Below are 19,666 nucleotides of genomic sequence, written 5' to 3'. Positions count from 1 at the left end.
GATGGAACATCTCCCTTAAGAGGACAGGCTGAGAGAGTTGGGGTTGTTCAGCCTGGAGAAGAGAAGGCTCCGGGGAGAACTTATTGCGGCCTTCCAGTACTTAAAGGAGGACTGTACTATGGATGAAGGCACTCTCTTTAGCGAGGCCTGTTGTGACAGAACAAGGGGTAATGGTTTTAATGTAAAGGAGGGTAGGTTCAGGCTAGAGATAAGGAAGAAATTTTTTGCAATTAGGGCCGTGAAACACAGGAACAGGTTAACCAGAGGGGTGGTAGATGCCCCATCCCTAGAGACATTCAAGGTCAGGTTGGACAGGGCTCTGAGCAACCTGATCACCTGATCTAGTTGAAGATGTCCCTGCTCACTGCAGGGGGGTTGGACTGGATGACCTCTAAAGGTCCCTTCCAACCCAAACCATTCTATGATCCCTTTAACAGACAGTTTAAAATAAAAATAGCGCACACATGAAAATTATAACCAAAAGTAGCTCAGCAGTTTTGCAGGGCTAAACACTTTTTGAAATAGAGAAAACATCAGATCTCCATCCAAAAACCTAGCACCCCTCCAAAAAAAAAAAAACCACAGAACATATGTTTGTTTCTCTTTCTTTAGAAAGAAAAGCCTGATAGGATATGGAGAAAAAAGGATCTAGCATTGTGACACAAAATTGGTCATTCATTAAATTACTGCTATGTTTCTCACAAAAGCTCCTTTGGTATATCCATATGCAAATATAAATTCTACATAAAAAACAAATGTCTATTTATACAGACAGGCCATATAGCTCTTAAGCATAAATTCACACATGAAGTCTGTTTTCACATCATAAAACCCTGCTAAGCAGGTAACTTCTGCCATTTTGTATTTAATTAACACCCACCGTATTGCACTAAGGATAAGGTTCTCATCCATCTTTCACTTTCCCTTGCTTTAGGTTTAGTTTTTCTTAACTCTGTCTTCCCAGAGATCTCTGACAACTTTAAGAAATACCATGCCTTAAGGTCTTTATTGCTGTTGTCAACCCATGTGAATGTACGCATGGTATAAAAAGAACAACCATGAGATTTTTTTCAAGGACCCATAAATTTGTCCACATAAAGTCTATTTCTAATGTAGGCAATAATTGTATTTTGGGTTCTACTTTGGATGGGTAAACAAGAAAAGAACTGTCAGATAAAAAGCTACACAGGCAGACTAATAAAGCAGAGTTCTGGATATCCTTTGGAACTTGAGATCATTTCAAGACTGGACAAGAAAGAAGAAACTGAAAGGGAGAAGGTATAACAGTTTGCAAACAGCCCAATATAGCAATGGCTCTTCTTCAGGACTAGAGTCCTGTTTACTTTGTCCCCATGGCATCTTGGTCTTTAGCACTGGTACTGGTATTTCCACAGGACCAGAGCTTAAATTCTAGAACTGAGATTTCAGATGAGCGACAAAGGTTTATATGCTGAAGCACCTGTGATGACTGACAGTACAGGAGAATTTACAGAAGTATCAGTACTGTCTATTTTGACCTGTTACAAGGGCTAGTTTCACATTTTGTGACATTCTCATAACAAAAGTCTACTCTCCCTTTCCTTTTCACTGCATTATCTTCTTTATTACTCAAGCGACCAAACTATCCTTAACTGTCAGGCAGGCAGCAGCTCTGACCAATTCTGTTCCATGCAAGCAGATGCATTCTCCTTCCCTTATTGCTCTTACATCTGTATCTCCTAGGTTACCACCATACAAACAAAAATGAAGGTAACAGGTGAAGAAGAGAGAGGATGGGAAAGCGATCATCTGTTGCTTCTAGAATCAAGACTATTTAACAAAAGGAGGAGGAAGGAGGAGAAGGAGAAGTTAAGACCCCACCTAAGAAATATATAGCTGTCCGAGATTCAAAAAACCTGAAGCACACAGTATTCACCTATCCACCAAATAGGTCTTTCTAACTGCAAAAGTAGACAATTATAAATGATATAGCTAAGCATAGAAATTGTAGTTGACCATGGATATACACCAAGCTCATAAGTTATCAGTGGACAGAACTTCCATACTCGATTCAGTAGAAGGGAAAGAACTCAGTTTGACCCACCCACGTCATACGCCACTCTTAATGCAAATAAATTAAACCATTTTTACATTAGTAGTCCCTAGAAATATGAATATGTGAAAAAGCTAGACTGGTAGAAAAACAAAACAAAAAGCCCAACTGAATAGTCATGAAAGATGGGCAGAAATTTGACAGCAAACAAAAAAGACAATATATGGGCAGCCAGCAGAATAAATCACTTAACTGTCGAATACTGAGACTACATAGAAAAAACCCGAAGACTAAACAGGACAAGAAAGCCAATCTATTAATTTCATTGTTAACAACTTTGTCCTCTCTCCTCTACCCCAAACCACATATATTAGATAACCTTACAAAAAAATATTTAGAGACCAAGACTTCATTTGCCAGTATTTCCAGACAAACTAGACATTGGCTACATTAAAGACTTCTCAGACTCATCTCCAATACTACAGTAAATATTTTAAACCTCTTTACATTCACTAGAGAAGTACTTCCAAACAATTAAGAAAAAAAAATCCACTAGTTAAACTTGGTTTGCTGAAACTTAAATACAAAGCATGAACATCGAGACCAAGAGCATACTGCATTTAAATCCAGCCAAGTGTGACAAAGAACATCTTGGTTTTATAGTTTTTCGGAGTGAACTTCCTTCTGCGCTCACCATTGTAAAAAGCATACTATTATTAATGATAGAAAACACATCAAGAAAAAAGGTCTACATCAAACAGGTCAATATAAATTTGAAGAAGCTCTTGGATAGTCCTATCAAGTCACTGTAATCACAGCACTTGTGCAGGAAATTCCAGTTTGGACTTCTAAAGTTTAAACAGAACCACTGAGCACTCTTCCCAACTTTCAACTTCAAAAAATAAAAAGTTACATTCAAGTTCACATTTGATCAAAAGCTGTAGTTTAGAAACTGTAAGTTGAATTCTATACAAAACAGCAATCTTGTTTTGGTAATGGCTTCAAAAACCTGTACTACTTTGAACAAGACCAAACCTATCATGTTTTGAGCTCCTTTGTGAAGGTGCTAGAAAAATCAATAATCAATAATGTGAAAAATTAGTTTTCACTTAGATTATGGAAGGTCTTTAAACAAAGTCATTTTTCACAGCAAAATACTGTTTTCAGCATTCTGTAGTAAATGCTTTTCCAATGTTGCTGGATTTTATTTCTTAATTCTCTAGAAGAAAAATGGCAGATTCATTCACATGTTAAATTTCACTACTATACTCTTACAGCTAGTGATTCCAAAGAAGGTTTTCCTTTTGGCTTAACTTGTAAGTTTTCATCCTGATATGAAAAAGGTTTGGTAAATTCAAATAAAAGTAGCCATATGAAGATATAGGCATTGCAACAGGAAAGGAAAAATGTAAATAAAATTTAGACTTTATTTGTTGCACTGTGCAGCAGTCCAGAGAAATATGAAGAGTCTGGTATGCAATTTAAGGCAGAAAACAGTGAACTCTTCCTAGAAATAATCTTTTTCCAGTTACATATAAAATTGATGCTAACAATTTTTTGCATAGTTGCATAGAGAAAACAATCAGTATAACAATCAGTACCACAGAGATGTATTAAACTTGTCTAAATTAAAGTTTCCTCAAATACTCAGGTGCTTATTACTGTGCCAATTCTCTCCAGAAGTTGTCAGGCACTTCGAAAAGCCAGCTAATATATTTAATTTCACACATCGTTTTTGAAGGTATAAGTTGGTAGTAACATACGCTTTTATACAACATAAAATTCATACCTGACTAGAAGCCAAGAGAGAAACAGGTCACCATAGAAAAGGTTAATGTGTCAGAAAACATTAAAAAAGGGAATATGATGGAACTGTTTTGCAAATTCAGCTATACATTAATTGGAGACCACAGCACTTGAGTAATACAATCACTTTTTAAAATTAGATCAGACACTTAAAGCCTCTTTTAAAATTCTGTGCTCCAATCAGTGAAAGTTACTTTTCAGTAACTCTTCTGAAAGATTTTCAGCTTATCTGAAGATACTAGAATCTTTACAACAAGAGAGAGTAGACATGCCTGAGAAGCCATACCACATGGTTAGATCATGATTAAAGATCCACCAACACACTACTTCCTAAATAGCTGCAACTCCACCTTCTCTCTCATTCCAACAAGCCAGCCCCTGCTTTGCCAGCAAAAATTTACATAGCAATGAAGAAACTCAATCAGGGAACTGATACAACTGAAAGATAACCAAGAACAATTGTGGTTCTTTCAGCCACACCAGTCTCCCAGCTCAGACCCAGACCAAAGAATGCAGACCAAATGGGTATCCCTCCCAACAGTTCTTTCCACTCAAATCTGTGATGTCATTAAACTGACCATTAGAGAAGAGGTGGCTGGGCTACAGTGAAATAAGTATCAGTGAATCTACAACTTGAGAGTACATAAGCAGTAAAGCCAGAAACAAAAAATTTGTTCTGCCTTTTTTTTTGACCCTAAGTTTTTATTTTGAGCAGCCTTTACTATTATTTAACAGTATTAGGTAGAATTTTGTATATATTTTTCCTTTCTGCCCTGAACTGATACTTGTTCAAGCTATACTTTTTAAGCACTGACTTTAAGAGTACATGCCAGTTTAAGATCTTCTGGAGTTGAATGGAAAAGGATCCACTTAGACCTGAAACAGGCTTTTTTCCCTTTTTATCCCTCTGAACCTGAACTTCAAAGTTCACCCCAGTGAGTTCTTCAGAACTCAGTCTGTGAAAATGAACCTTCTGAAAGGTGCTAACAGGTTTGCAGGAAAAAAATCAAGGCAAAAATAAGCACAAAATGTCAATACCATGGTTATCAAGTGGAAGACAACTTTTAACACACTAAATACAACTGAACTGGTTAATCTTTTCTGCCAGACTTCTACCACAACTTTGCCCATCTGTCTCATCAAACTTCGGTTCTCCATCTTGTTTCAGTCAAGCTTGAAAAACCAGTAGCAAGTGGGAGATGCACAGTGAGAGAAGGCTTGACAAGAACTTAGTCATTAAACACTTCATTGGGCAGCCAGGGGCCACACAGTGGTAGTTTAGTAAGTCATTTCTTGTCCAATAAAGATGCTTTAAGGGAAATGTGTTTATTGAAGAAACACAGAAAATAAAACTCAGGCTTTCTTAGTTCAGCTGGATGGAAAACTGATGTGAATTCCATCTCATTGGCCTAGATCACTCTTTTCAAGATTATATCATACTGAGAGAGTAAAGGTCAGTTTAGGAGAACTAAAAATGGGGTGCTTTACCCACTTGGATATTGCACTTTCCAATAACTAGAGACAACCACAGTAACTGATACATTAGACTTTTGCTAATATCTAAAGGGATTCTTATGGACACCTGTTTAATAGCAACAGACAACTGAACTAGTCCACAAGGACCCTGTAGGAACAGAATATGGAATATTCAATGACAAAGTAGCAGCATACATGCAGTCTCTAAGTGCTCCCTTTGCTCTAAGATACATCCAAAGCAGACAGACCTGACCAAAGTGTCAAAAATTCCTGGATCATATTTTGTACTAACCTCCTCTGCAGGTTTACAGCCATCTGGATGGTCCACTAGCACTGGTGGCAAAATCCCAGTACATTGCTGTAGAGCACCTGTGGTAGGAACCATACAGCAACAGGTTGGTCTAGGCCATTCCGACATGAAAGCAGAAGCACAAGAGGTCTTCCATCCACAAGGTCTTAAGGCTGTCCTAGAAGAATAGAAATTCAGATAAGTTCCCCACTCAGCTGTGGCAGAGCTTGAGGTGGAAGGGGAGGGGAGGAAAGTTTTCCAGTGTTTAAGTCTTCAAAAGCCTGTGCAGGGGAGAAGGAGCCAAAAGACTGCTTCTAAAAAAGGCAGTGAACTGAGCCTGTGAGGAAAACAACATATGCAGGGCAGAGTAGAGAGGTGGAAGAAGTCATTAAAATTTTTTAGCCTTTCAGATGATATGATTTAAGTGGGAGGACTGCCTGTCCTCCCAAATAAGCAGTTATCTATTTTTGAGTTCTATATATGTCGCCCTCTATCCAATCATGAACACTTAGCACAACAAACTATGAATCGTTCTCGATAAGGCTAGAAAACAGGCTCCTCAATGGCACATATTCACATGAGCAGCTCCCCAGACGATCATTCTTTTAAGCTAAGTTTTCCCATACATATTCTAGGTTATAGATGTAGGGCTTTTTTACATTCTTTCATCTCTCGCCCACAAGTTAAACACTAGCATTTATAATGACAGCTTTTGTAAAAAAAAAAAAAGAAGTGTTAAACACAGACCTGATGCTTAAGAAGGAATGTTTTTTCACTTCTTAAAAAAGTGACACCTGAAAAATGATGCCTGAGCCTTTCCAAGTGTTCTGTTAAAATTTCAGCAATATTGAATGAATTCTTTCAAATCTTGCTTTACCCAGTTAATACAGCAATGTCTGAAGGGAATTCTAAGCAGCTGAAAAGTAAACAAAACACCTTAACAGAAAAGAAAGCCGACCTTTTCAATTTTTAATGCAATTGTAACTTGCTTACACTTGAGTAATATTTGCTGTGTATTACGAGCTTATGTGTTGTATTCGCCTTATTATATATGAGCCCAGTAAGTTATTCAAATCTATTGCTCTACCTGTTTATAAACTGTTAGCTTTATGCATTGCCTGCCCAGATGAAAAATTATGTACAAGGGATGAAAAAAATAAGATGCTGACACTATAATAACATGACAGTATGGAAGAAATACATGGTAAGGAAAGCTAAGATTGGCAGTGACAGAAAAGATGTTTGTCAACTGCTTATTCTGAAACAAATTATTACTCCAGTACCAAGGCAGGTAAAGTAAGTAAAATACTTGGAGGTTTCCCAGTTTTTTGCATACCGAAGTAGAAAGGGAAAGTGTCTAGACTCCTAATTTTGTTCTCCAACTGAAGATAGATTACCAAAATACTGATAAAGCATACAAATACAATAGCAATAGTAAGCGGTTTAATAACCGCGGCTTTAATAAGCGGCTTACAGTTGGAAGTTTTAAAAGAACTGGCTAAAGATCTCCCAGAAATACCACCAATATTTTACCAAACCTGAAAAAAAAATAGGGGAGTTTCAAAGGGCCAGAAAAATACAGCTTCACAAGATGACCCAAGACATACCCAGCAGGACACCTAACATAGATCACATGATTGTTATCTTTCTGAAAGTATTAAATATTGAGATCATGACATAATTCTGAAGAGACCCAATGGCCTTTATCAAAGCAAATTAGTCACAGCCTTCAAGAAGGTTAAACACGCAGACTTCTATGATATATCTGACTAGGCTTTGCACATTGCACTGTAACATGCAATGCACACAAAAAAAATCAGTGTTGCTTATGTTAAATTAGCTTTTTTTTATATCCCTTTTCTTCAGTAAAACTCAAGTGCCTTACAGAGGTGGAGAACATGATACATTTTTATAGATGGGGAAACCAGTCTGGTTAAGTGCCTGGCAAATCTGGAAGTAAGTTTTCTTCTATCTGCTCAAGAATTTTAACATAAGTATCTATCTATTCATCTATCCAGTTAGATGAAGATCCATCTTCTAATAATTTTGCTAATTTATGTATTTCTTCAAAGGATCCTAAGACGACAGGCTCTTTGTTCAGTACTGTCCAGGCACTGGACAGAAAAAGCTTTTATAAAACACACAAACAAAAGCAAATGATGAGAGCAGGACACAAAGAATGGTCCACACTGCCATTAGTAAGCAAGGCACATCTACCAAGGGCAGATGTTTGCTTTCTTGTAGTGAACTCCCCCACACTTAAAAGCTTACTATTTCCCTTGATCTTTTCTTTGGGTTACAAAAAATGCCAATTCAATCATTCTTTCTACAAATACCATCTTTTCTAAATTGCCAGTCATTGCTATTACCCTCCTGAGGCAAATTAACTGTGCCTATATCTTTATTGAAGTAAATGGCCAACACTGATACAGTACTTTAACCTTACAACACAGAACAGAGCAGAAGGTTCAACTCTACATGTCCTCCAGATTATACCACTGTTTATTCTTGCCAATACATATAGACACCTCTTCTTTCTGAGCAATGCTGCAGTGTTAACTCGCATTTTATAATCCATGGCTTGTCTTAGATCTGTGTGGGGAATGGGTGGCAGGAACAACTTAAACAGCTGTTCGCCATCTTTTATCTTCATGTTATTTTGACCAAAATATAAAGCATTTTACTTATTCATCCAAATCACATCCTTTTCTTTCAGGCCATTGTTCCATCAGTCAAGATTCTTCCAAATTGCCACCCCAGCTGCATGTACCTGCATTTATTCCCAAACACTTCTTGTCTTCAGATTCCATAACCATATGTTATTCCATTACCCAGCTCATGAACAAGAACACTAAGCTGAAACAACTACGCAAAATCCCATACAATATGCTTTCCCTTGCTGAAAGTGAACTACTGAAAAAGACGACTCCGGCTACTGTTAACCTAATGATTTTACACACATCCTAAAATAGCTTTTTTTATCTAGGCCATGTTTCCTTAGCTTGCTCTGTAGGAGTATCACATGTGGCTTTCTCCAGTCCACAAGCTTCCTGTTGTAGAGGAAGTTAGATTGGCTTGATTACGCATTTCTGATCTTCACAAAAAGGCTTCCAAATTTGCTTCCCTAAACTGCATGTTCAAGGAGACTACTGTCCTACCTGTAACTACATCTCTTAAGTATGTTTCAACTCTAGCTGGGTTTTCCATTATATCCTGTCAAGAACAAAAATTTAGGTATAGTATGCACACAGAACTGGCTGCTGATTTTCTTGTGGTTCTGACCCAAAACAAAACCCATTTTAGTCAGAAAGACAGCAAAAGAAGCCAAAGTGTAGGTGTACTGGGTGAAGATGTACTGTGCCCTTTCATTTTCTTGATGTAAATCCTAAGTAACCCAGAAAAAAGTAATAACCTGTATGCACTGCTGACGTGGACAGGCAAGTGGCTTAGGAGACCCAGACACCAATAACAGAATAAATAGGTGAACAAGAAAGCATATGCTGCAATAGCAGTTATGAGTACTTAGATTAAGGCTACCAGTAGGCATTAGCTTTCAGTGCTCCATACCATGTTACACTGCTACACCATTTAAACTGAAGACTACTACTGCTTTAAACTGCACATACAAATGGCCTGCAGAATTAAAATTAAATCATTGGAGCTGGGATTTTGGAATTTGGAATCCAAGCAGCTTCTGTTAATAAGTTTGCACATCAACTCCAAGTATTTCACAGGATGAAAGTTAGATGAGGATGATTCCAGGCAGAGATCTCCCTTGCCAATAATTTTTACTGTCCGGTTTTATACTGTTACCACCAGCTAAATGTTCTCCCATCACATGCACCAGACCCTCTGCCCAGTGGGTGCCTCAGCTTTGTAACTGGCACCTAACTATGAAGAAAGGTTTTTTGGAAAAAATTCACTTTTCAGGGAAATCCAACACTCTGAGCTTTTATTTAAACCTGAACAAATTTTAGCAAGCCACTCTGATGTGCTTACCAGATTCACAGCCACAACGTTTGTAGAGTGCAAAATATTATTGTCTCATATTCAAGTAAGTGTCTATACTGAACAGCCTCAATATTTGCATTCCCATTATGCAGAGAGCTTCCTTTTGACACATATTATGTTAATAACAGCAACAATCATGCAGAGCTGCTTATGCACAATGAAATATCTATTCCTGATTGTCACTCTTTATCCCACTTACCACTTTCACCTCTTCCTAAATATGGAGTGACTGTATGATTTTTAGTCATGCATTATCTTCCCAGCCTGTACAGTCAATTTCTGTTTATTCAGTGACATACCTCCCCACACACCCAAATTATAGAACTGCCATAAGGATGTAGCCAACTTCATTTCATCAGCTAATTCTTCTACCAGCTCAGTCCAGTGGTATGGTCCTGCACATGGTCAGAAACATCAGAGCAAGGGAGTGAACAAGACAGCATGAAAATGAGAGAAAATTATTAGCCTGCCATGAAACTCCACAGAAAACAGATTTATAACTCTAAGAAAACCACATCTTTTACCTGTTGCTCTTGAAGTGACCAGCAACACAAAAGAATATACAAAACCACCACAGTTTTATTCCATAATTCTCCATGGCTTTGTCTTATATGGAAAGACAGCAAAAGAAATAATTATTTGAATAAATCTTTCTTAATGGAGACAATCCCAAGATTTTTTCCTGCATGCAATTTGTCAAAGAATAAGATTCATAGGCATAATTTATAACACAATCAAAACCATAAACACAGATATGTGTTTAACAGGTGTAAAGTACACACTGCTATCATAGTACCTCCGCAAAACTTAAGAAATTGTCACAGTAACAGTTATTTTGATCAGGCTGGTATCTAAGGTGTATGCCTTTAGTTTTCTTGGCCTTCACCAATAGGTTGTTCACCAACCAAGCAACGATTCTGGCAAGTACAGCCATGCAAACAACGCAGCAGCACCTTCCTCTCTCAGCCTGCCTTCTTCTGTCTTCTGGGGACACTGACTCAAAGCAACGCAAGCCAACACTAGCAGTGTATGAAATGGACCAAGAGTGATTGAACCCATAGGGATTTTTTTAAGTAAATGTTATTTTTAGAAGTCAACTGTGAAATGCCCCCATGCCCAAATCAAGACTACAGCAAAGCTCATTTTCACTTTGCTTGAGAATACCACACTGCTAGAAAGCACAAGAAAAAAAAAAGAAAAACAAAAAAATACAAGATAACCTACTGCTCTCAACAGTAAAATGTCTACTATCATATTCATCATCATTACTAAATCTCTTTGGACTGTAAGAAATACCTTTTTCATAATTCAAACAGTACCTACACAGAACCACACAACTTGAAAAAGAAGAAACGCTGTCTTTCATAACCTCATGACTGCTCTCCAGAAAGGAAAAAAAAAAAAAAAATCCACAAATTATTTGCAAATCAGGAGCAGTATTACAGGTCTGTAAAGATGACAGAAGTCTTTCTTAACTATCATGATTTAAAAACATCAGTAAAGCAAAACCAGTTTGTTTTGTTAGTATTAATGTACACCTGCCTTACATATAAGCGTGGAGCATCAATTGCCTGGGCACACTTGCCTTCAGTGGGCCTTTCAACAGAGTTGTGTTGATCGCATCAAGCTGGCAGAAACTCTCTGTACCTTCTCTTCAGCCACCAGGAAACTCTACCTTTGCTGTTTCACAAGTGTGCAAGGCAACCAGCATGGATTTGTATGGAGGATGTGAATCACAATGCAAAATGTGTTAGACACCTCTCAGCTCCTTCAGTTGATGAAGCATTCACTATGAAGGAACACAGACATCAAGAAAATAAGATTTAGCGTCACCTACAAGTTTTCTGTTGGTCTTACTTATAAAGAGTGGGTAATTTAGTTTTTCAGTAATATTTTTATTGTAATGTGCCACTGAAAGCATAAAGACTGAGCTGTACTTCCCTCTCCAATTCTCCACCTTCCTATCCTACTCCACAATACTTTCAAACTCCAGCCTTGCCTTCTCTCCCCCTACTCTCAAGAGCTCAGGTCAGACCAACAGCAGGTACACATCCCTGGCATTACGGACAACACATTTCCTGTACACAAAGCACTGACTTTAGACCTCAATGACCACTCTTCACCCTAAGTCACATGAAGCTCAGGAGACACCAGATAGTTATCACTTACTGTAACAGCTCAAGTAGTTGTCTTCCTAAGAAAATGCAAGTATGGCAACAGCCTTAAACCACGCAGCAGCAACTAGGAAGAATCGCCAATCCCTGCCTGTATGCCGACTGGCATTAACCGCAGCTACCTATATAGGTGAGTGCATGTGTATATGTGCATAGTTATGTACACAAAGTGGATTTCTTAATTTAGTTGTTATAAATATGATTCGACTTCCACTTTCAGAGTACTGTTCTTTGCTAGAAAAAGTGTATGTGACATTAACAGTGGCAAACATAGGATCCCTTCAACTGAGAAAGGCAATGGTTTCTGTTTAACCTTTTCTAGTCTTCCCATTAGAAAAGAATAGAAGTTCCCAGACCTACTGAGGAAAAAATCTTATTTAATTATGAATACAAAATATATAACTACATTAAAATCAATCACAGCTGCCCTCAGAGACAATCAGTAAAATTGCATGCCCTATGATGATCATTGCTTCCTTCAACTGTGAGCAAAGAGCTTCAGGAAAGCTGCCTGCTATATTCTCAGGTATACTACTCAGTTGAATAATCTGTAACCTCTCATTTTCTAATCTGATGCAAAAACCCAAAACAGTAGGAAAGCTTACAGGGGCAGGGTGTTAGAGAACAGAGTTTAGAGGAAAAAAAAAGTACCTCAGTTCCTCCACTTCCATTGATAATTTTTTATGGAACTACAGAGACAGATAACTACAGATATTTCCCGCTACCTCAGAGATGATCAGAGGGATGCAAAATTATGGACATTTAAATAATGCTGCTTTGATAGTGCTTAAAAGATCACAACCTCAGCCTTCCATGGGCCAAGAAATCAGTTTCCAAGTGAGAACAGGCCACCGTGGGATAATAAAATTATAGCAACTCTGTCCTATATATAGAGAAAGTGAACTATGGAATTGTTCTATTTCTAACCAAAAGCTTAGCTTTTTGGAGCTCACACACACAGAATATTACAGTGTGTGCTATAGCATAGTGAGAAAAGTGGGAGGGGGAGGTATCTAAGCAAGATCCTAAGACTTGCCATTCACAACAGGCAGTACTTGAAATAAATCAACTAGTAAATCTGTAAAAGTAAATGTCAAATTTACACAATGCTTCTCAACATTTACAAAGGATCAACACGATATAATATTTCCTCATGAAGATAATACAGTGCTAAGTGGTAGAGAGTCCCCAAAGTAAAACCACTATTCCACACACCTAATTATGTCTGTTTAGACACTGAGAAATCATTTCTTCCAGAACTCTGGCCTAAGAGAGTCTACTGTCTATTCAGCTCTGTATCTTCATTGCAAAAGAAATAAATATTAGAGTCCTTACCCTAAACCAAATAATTTATGGTTGTATACAGAGCTAAAAAAGGTTGTTTATATATTTACTAACCTAGGAACTAAATGTAACCATAAAAAAACTCACAAATCACATATTCCCTTGCAAGATATAATTAGCACTTCTTAATCAAAGAGGAAAATGAGAAAATTTATTCTTGTCCACAAGCTTTTATGAACACCTATATTATCACACATTACACCATTAGTTTCCCAGTAAGTAATGCAAATATTTGAGACAGCTGTTTAAGAGGTGAACAAGCATATCATAACTCCAAAGTCCAAAATAATGCACTACTTAAGAGGACTTTAACTCAGGGAACAGTAAGCTCACAGCACATAAAAGTAAACCTTTAGAAAAAACTTAGCCTAGAGCACATAAGTAATACATAGAACTTCCCCTAAAAAAGTCTGTCCTGTGGAGTCAGTTCTTTGAAAATATTAATGCTCTATTTAAACAAAAATTTTGTGGTGAGGAAAGTAAATGGCAAAGAAGAGGGAATCGTTTCCTGCCTTCTGCCAGGTTTAAGGCATTTCAGTAAGACTGAAATCTCAGCATCACCAGGAATATATACCCTAAAACAACAAACTGCTTGAGCAAGCGTATGTCTTCACACAAACATACTAACCCTTCCACAGAAATTCTAGTTTCAGATCTCTTTATCTGCCTCCAGGCAAAGTTCTGCTGCTTGCAACAGTATGTGAAATTTGGCTGAGCTGACAAGTTACTGTAATTTCTCATTTGCACAAGTAAGAAGACCACTGTAAACAAAAACATTTCTTCCATTCTTTTAATTAGAAACAGGCAGGCAAACTTTTTCTGGCTTCAGGTGAGATAATGGTCCCTATTTCAGGAAGTTTTGTTTACCCCAAAGGAACACAGGAAGCATTACGTTATCAAGTTTCGAAAACAATGAATTCGGTCAGTAATACCGATTCCAACTTCTTTCTTGTCCCTTTCTGTAAAATCAGTAACAGGTAGTTGAAACAGAACACAGAGCTATTAACACACTCATAACAAGGATGAGAAAACTATGACAGTAAACCAATGACTTAGTGTTTCTTTAAAAAAAAACACAACCCAAACACAGTGCTGTTTTAATGCAGCCTTTGGCAACGCAGCGATCCGGCACACAGTTTCCTAAATCATGCTGCAAACCTTAAGGTTTCTTCCTAGAAATACCCTATTTTACTTAGTTTACTAGAGCCAGTCAGCTGTTTGCAGTGCCTTTCTTTTTACTCATACAAACCTAGAAGATACTTCAGTATGCAGAAAGCAAGGTATGCAGTTTACATATACGTAATCCCTAATAACAAGTCAAAAACCAAGAACACTGAAAATCAGCACTGCAGCTCAAGGGATGCATAAACAACATCACCTGTTCCCTACACGTTTGCTTCTATCCCCACACTCTTTTCTGAAAACGTCATGTTTAGGTACAGGTTAGAGCTAATTTAGCACAGAAGTATACTGCAATCCAGAAAATTTTGCAATCTATTTCACAATACATACCTAAGGAAGGGAAAGAATGGCCAGGAAGAGACTGTTTACTTCAGCAGCAGTGGCAGGCTGACATGCTTATGAAGCTAACAATCCAAATCTTAAATTTTGAGACTTGCCATGGTTGTTACACCAAATCTCAATAGGCCTGTTACATGGTAATTACGTCTTCTGTTTTCTCTAATTGTTTGTTTCTCAGTTACTCTGTACCTGTTTTCCAACTCAATTTAAACACAGCAGCTGCTGTGGACTAGGAACATTGTGAATTACATCATAACATCATAAGGGAAAGATTGTTAATCTGATACCTGGCAGACTGCTTCAGGGTCTGAGAAACTTTCACTACTGGAAATCTCCATCAACTAATCAGATATAAATTCAACCATTTCACATTTTCAGTAACTGGAAAGACATCAGTTGTATAAACTCTTGCTTCCCTAACGCACCTGTCTGGTTCAGGGTTAAGGAATAATTCTTGTTTGAATATTCTAGAAAGGAATGAAACAGGAATCTTCCGTATAGAAGCTCATCAATAACATTGAAAGTTAGGTAGCAATAACAAAACATGCAGAATGTTCATGTTTCTCACCAACCCCTAAAAACAAAGTTACTAAAGACAAAATAGTGTAACAAGTAGGAAAAGTGCTTGCTAGGTTGAAAGGAAGGTCAGGATATCCAGAGAGCTATGACTTACAGAAGAATAAATTCTGAACATTTTATTTGATAGCAGGTATGCGACACCATAAACCACTTCAAGCACCAAAATGAAGGCAGCTTTTAAGAATATGGTTAAATAAAAATAGATAAAAATATGAATGCACTACTTCTGTTCAATCTACTCTTATTTATTCTTATTCCTTTAGAAAGATGGGGAAAATCTTTGGAAGGACGACACTGTCTTAAACCACTTAACCCAAAAAGTTTAACCTGAAATCAAGAAAAGCAAGCAGGAAGCTCTCAACACTTATGCACACCTCATGATAGGCCAAAACAAAGCCTCCCAACTCATTCAGCTTTCAGCTCAACTATTTGACCAAGCCACACCCTTAGCACACCACTTCACATTGGCTCACATGGAAAGTATCAATGAACTTTTTCGTATATGTTAAGAAACATACTATGTTTTTTAAAGACTCAAATCCCCAACTCATCATTAGTAACTGAACTAGCAAAGCAGTGCCAGCTGAAAAAGCATTTCTAAGACCTTCCCCTGCAACTGAAAACTTGGGGCTTGCAACTACCTCCCTGTGAGGCTCCCACCAAAACAGAACACCATCCGTTTGTCAAAATACCTAAGCTGGATTTTCATGGTATGATACATGAGCATTTAGCTTCAAATTACTTCGATATAAAATTAATAAGAACCAACCTAAAAGTAGCAGCTCAAGTGCTTCATCAGCTTCAAAAGAATAGCAAATGTGGTGAAAAGTTATTTGCTTTGCAAGCTGAAGTGTTCTACAGACCAAGTATGCTCAAACCACTGATTTGTCAGCATTGCTCTTAGATTTGCACCAAAAAGCATTCCACACTTCCAAAAACTAAGTTCTAAATAAACTCTAAATCAAAAGACGATGACTTAAATATGATCCTTTCAGCAAAAGCCTAATCAACCTTCCTTATTCATGGAAAAATTATATACGGAATGACAAATTCAATTTTATTTTCCATACCATAACAGCCATATCCTGCTTACTCATCACAAACAAACATGGCAAAAAAGTTTTTGTGCTATCTTCAGCACATGTATGTAAAAGAAAACTACAAGAGTTTAGACAGCATGTAAATTTAACTTCTTGTCTGTCTGGTTTGGACTACCATGTAATTATTTTGCTCAGGAGACATCACATCTTATGTAAATCCATCAATAGTCTTGTCTCCCTCCTCAACAATTATTCCAACATACCCCAGGGCTGTAACTGTGTGCCCTATGCTATAAATGAAAGCAGACAGTATGCTTATTTTACATTTCACTGGGGCATAAAACCCCCTCTCATTTCTTGCAAAGATCTCACTGATATTTTCCTGCTAATCATAACTTACCCTCTTTTGCCTGAATTACATCAATGGCTTTAGCATTTAAAGCATTTTTTTCCCTTTTTATGTTTCCATTTCCAGAAAGCACAAGCAAGCACAAAAAGGACTCCAAGGCCTATGTCAAGAGTAAATTTTACTCGTCAGAGTCAAGAAGGGTGGGAAGGAAGGTGGTCAAACTGATTTTTTCCTACCTGAAATTGCCTAGAGGCTAATCACGCTAGTCAAAACTTTCACCTGCCAATAGGTAGTCTCTCCAGTTGAGACTTCTACATTCTCTTTATAGTTCTGGATTTGCAAACTCTTTTACTAATTACCTTGCTACACAACCATAACTGTCACTCTTTGACAAAAGAAATAGTGAGGTACTATTTAGCCATTTAAATATTTTTGTTACCTTCTAGAGCAAGACATTTACATTTTATTCTCTCTTGCCACCTCTTCTCTTCCCTCCTCCTGCAGGTTTTCTGTAGCCCAGTTCCTGTCTGCCTACACTTGGAGCACCCAGTGCATGGCTTTAGGCAAAGCACTGACTAGGAGACCCTCCAATGCTGTTTGTAGCTGCAATAAATTAAAAAGTTGAAAATGAGAACATCATTTTTTCCTTCACATTGCTCAGTGCAGTTGTCCAGGGAAGGTTGGAGATCACAGCTTTAGTCTCATCAACAGGATCTTGTACCAGAGTTCTTATTTCAAAGCTGTTTAGATGCTATCAAAGCCTCTAACTGTGGCCCATCCCCAGCTAATCTTAATCTTTACAAGATGCTTGGTAGCATCATTTATGCCACCCAGTCCCAATTTTCCTTGGTCTCAAACAATTGCTCTTTGAGGCAATCTACTACTTCTGAAACAGCCTTCAAAAAAAGCACTGATTATCAGGTTTTACTTTTTTTTTTAAGCTGAGGACTAGCCTCTGATCATTTACAGCTTACATACTTATTGGAATAATTACAAGCTGAAGAGCCAACAGCACAGTATTTCAATATTGTTACCTAGTGATTTACTAATAATGCTTTGAAAAGAATGTCAATGACCCATGAACATTACCAGAATGAAGGGAAGTTTGAGTGCAACAAAATGTATATTACTTGTAATCTGCAAATTTTTGTTAATATGCTAAAAAGAGAGCAATCCCCGTTAGGCAGATCAACGCATGATTACAATACACCTTAAGACAACCTACCTTTTTTCTTAGGACTTATTCATTTCAAGGCTTCAAGGAACAAACTCTTCTGAGGATTACCTTTTTTATGCCAAGAAAGTTATGTTATATATTACAGGTAGAAAAAAGCAGATAATTCAGGTAAAAGCTGGAGTGACGGTATAGGTGACAACAGTGTTAAAAATATGTCCACACTCACATTAATATTTAACTTCTTATTAACAGTCAAGCCTTTAAAATCAGAATTTAGTAGCATTTATTCAGGGAAGTAAGAGAATATTATTATAAACAGTTATACTATTATTTGTAGTATAAAAAGTTTTTCCTAATGATTTCTGTGACATTACAGTGTACAACACATCCACCAAGAACTAGGTCATAACTAAATATCCAACACCTGATTTTGAAGAAAGTCTGAGCAGACAGGTTTTTTTATTCATTTTCTCATGCCACCCTTCTGTGCAAGGAGCTGCCACAGTTAACAAATAAGTCTTGGTTTTCCCAACGCAGTAAGGTATCCAGTGTAATTTTGGTGTAGAAAATATTAGCACAAAGACAGTGAATTGAACTTTTCATTCCTTCTCCTCATGGTCTTCAGAAGGTAAACAAACTAGGCTATCACTGTCTCTAATTACATCAGCTTATGTACTTCACATGTACGAACAATATATTAATCTTATCTTCCCTGAAATCTGCTCTCCTTTTTGGTTTTTCAAGAGAGGAACAGGACACAGTATACTTACAAAATAGCCACTTTATAAGCTACTGATCTTTTTTGAGTGGATTTCAAACTATTCCCATTTTTAAAAAATACATTCAGTAAAATCAGATTGAAAAATTCCTAAGCAAACTGTGGAAACTTTGTGCCGGGGTGAAGAAACATGACCAACTACTCATTAGTGCAAGCAAAGTGGTTTAACTTTTACCGCTATGTTCTAAAAAACTACCCTGTAGCAGCAGCTGGCTACTTTTTTTATAGTTTAAAAGCTGCAGTATGAGCAGCAGCACGCTGAAAAACATCAGATGGAATGTTAATGCTTAGAAATAAGTTACAGTCTACCTGCAAGCAGCCCCTACTAAAACAAGTTATCCTGCCTTGTGCAAAGCAGAACTTGTGGCCTGATCTCCCATAGATCTCAGTGAACAGCAATAACCTCAGCACCTGGCTGCTGCTGACACCCCTTACAAACTCTCCTTTATTCCTCCACCCCCAAAACATCCATTCCCCACATGATACTATTGTATCTCCCCTATGTCTCTTGATTACCAAATCAGCAAGAGGTATCACATGCTAGGGTTTGTTCCAAGGTTTAGGTATGCCATCTGGTCAAAGACATGGCTCACTGGTAAACTGGCAGGCCAGAAAAGAACAGGCAACTGCTGAACTGTTAAGTTGTCTTTCTTCTTCCTCAGCATCAACTTTCCCCAACCTTGTGCCAATTTAATATTTTGGGGACTTTTGCCCATCGAGTATGGCTAAAAGCAGCCTACAAACTGGGGGGGAGAAGGTGCGGGGGAAGAGCAATGGAGGGCTGAAGATGAACAGAACAGAAGAGCAAACTGTCTCAAAAGGCAACTCTTCCTCTCCTGCCAAAGCGGTTTTTATTCCCTGGCTGAGGCAAGCATTCACCTAAAAACACTATTAGCTTTTACAACAAGGACTACCACAGGGCATGATGTTACCATCTTTGACATACAGTGAGAAACAGACAAACTGCAGGCAGAGAACAGAACCCCAGCCAGTGCCGGTACAGCCAGGGAAATGCCCATCCCACCAACTGCAGACTGGACATTTGATCCATACAGATGCAGCCAAAGCAAGTGCCTTCAGGTTTTTCCAA

The 19,666-nt window shown here is 37.8% G+C and overlaps 1 protein-coding gene across 3 annotated transcripts in view; it reads right to left on the bottom strand.

The window, feature by feature from the left end:
- Nucleotides 1-19,666, bottom strand: part of GALNT1 (polypeptide N-acetylgalactosaminyltransferase 1) — an 88,547-nt gene that overhangs the window by 57,835 nt on the left and 11,046 nt on the right. Inside the window, exon 2 of one of the 3 annotated variants that reach the window (XM_064443274.1) lies at nt 5,607-5,776. The exons of 1 other annotated variant lie outside the window; for it this stretch is intronic. The gene's annotated coding sequence lies outside the window, so the exon portion shown is untranslated. Of the gene's footprint in view, nt 1-5,606; nt 5,782-19,666 lie in introns of all 3 variants that reach the window. One more of the 3 variants, XM_064443273.1, reaches the window with a different exon arrangement.

This window comes from Phalacrocorax carbo, chromosome 2 (assembly GCF_963921805.1).
Source record: "Phalacrocorax carbo chromosome 2, bPhaCar2.1, whole genome shotgun sequence".
Classification (NCBI taxonomy): Eukaryota; Metazoa; Chordata; class Aves; order Suliformes; family Phalacrocoracidae; genus Phalacrocorax; species Phalacrocorax carbo.
This window is presented reverse-complemented; position numbering and strand designations above follow the sequence as displayed.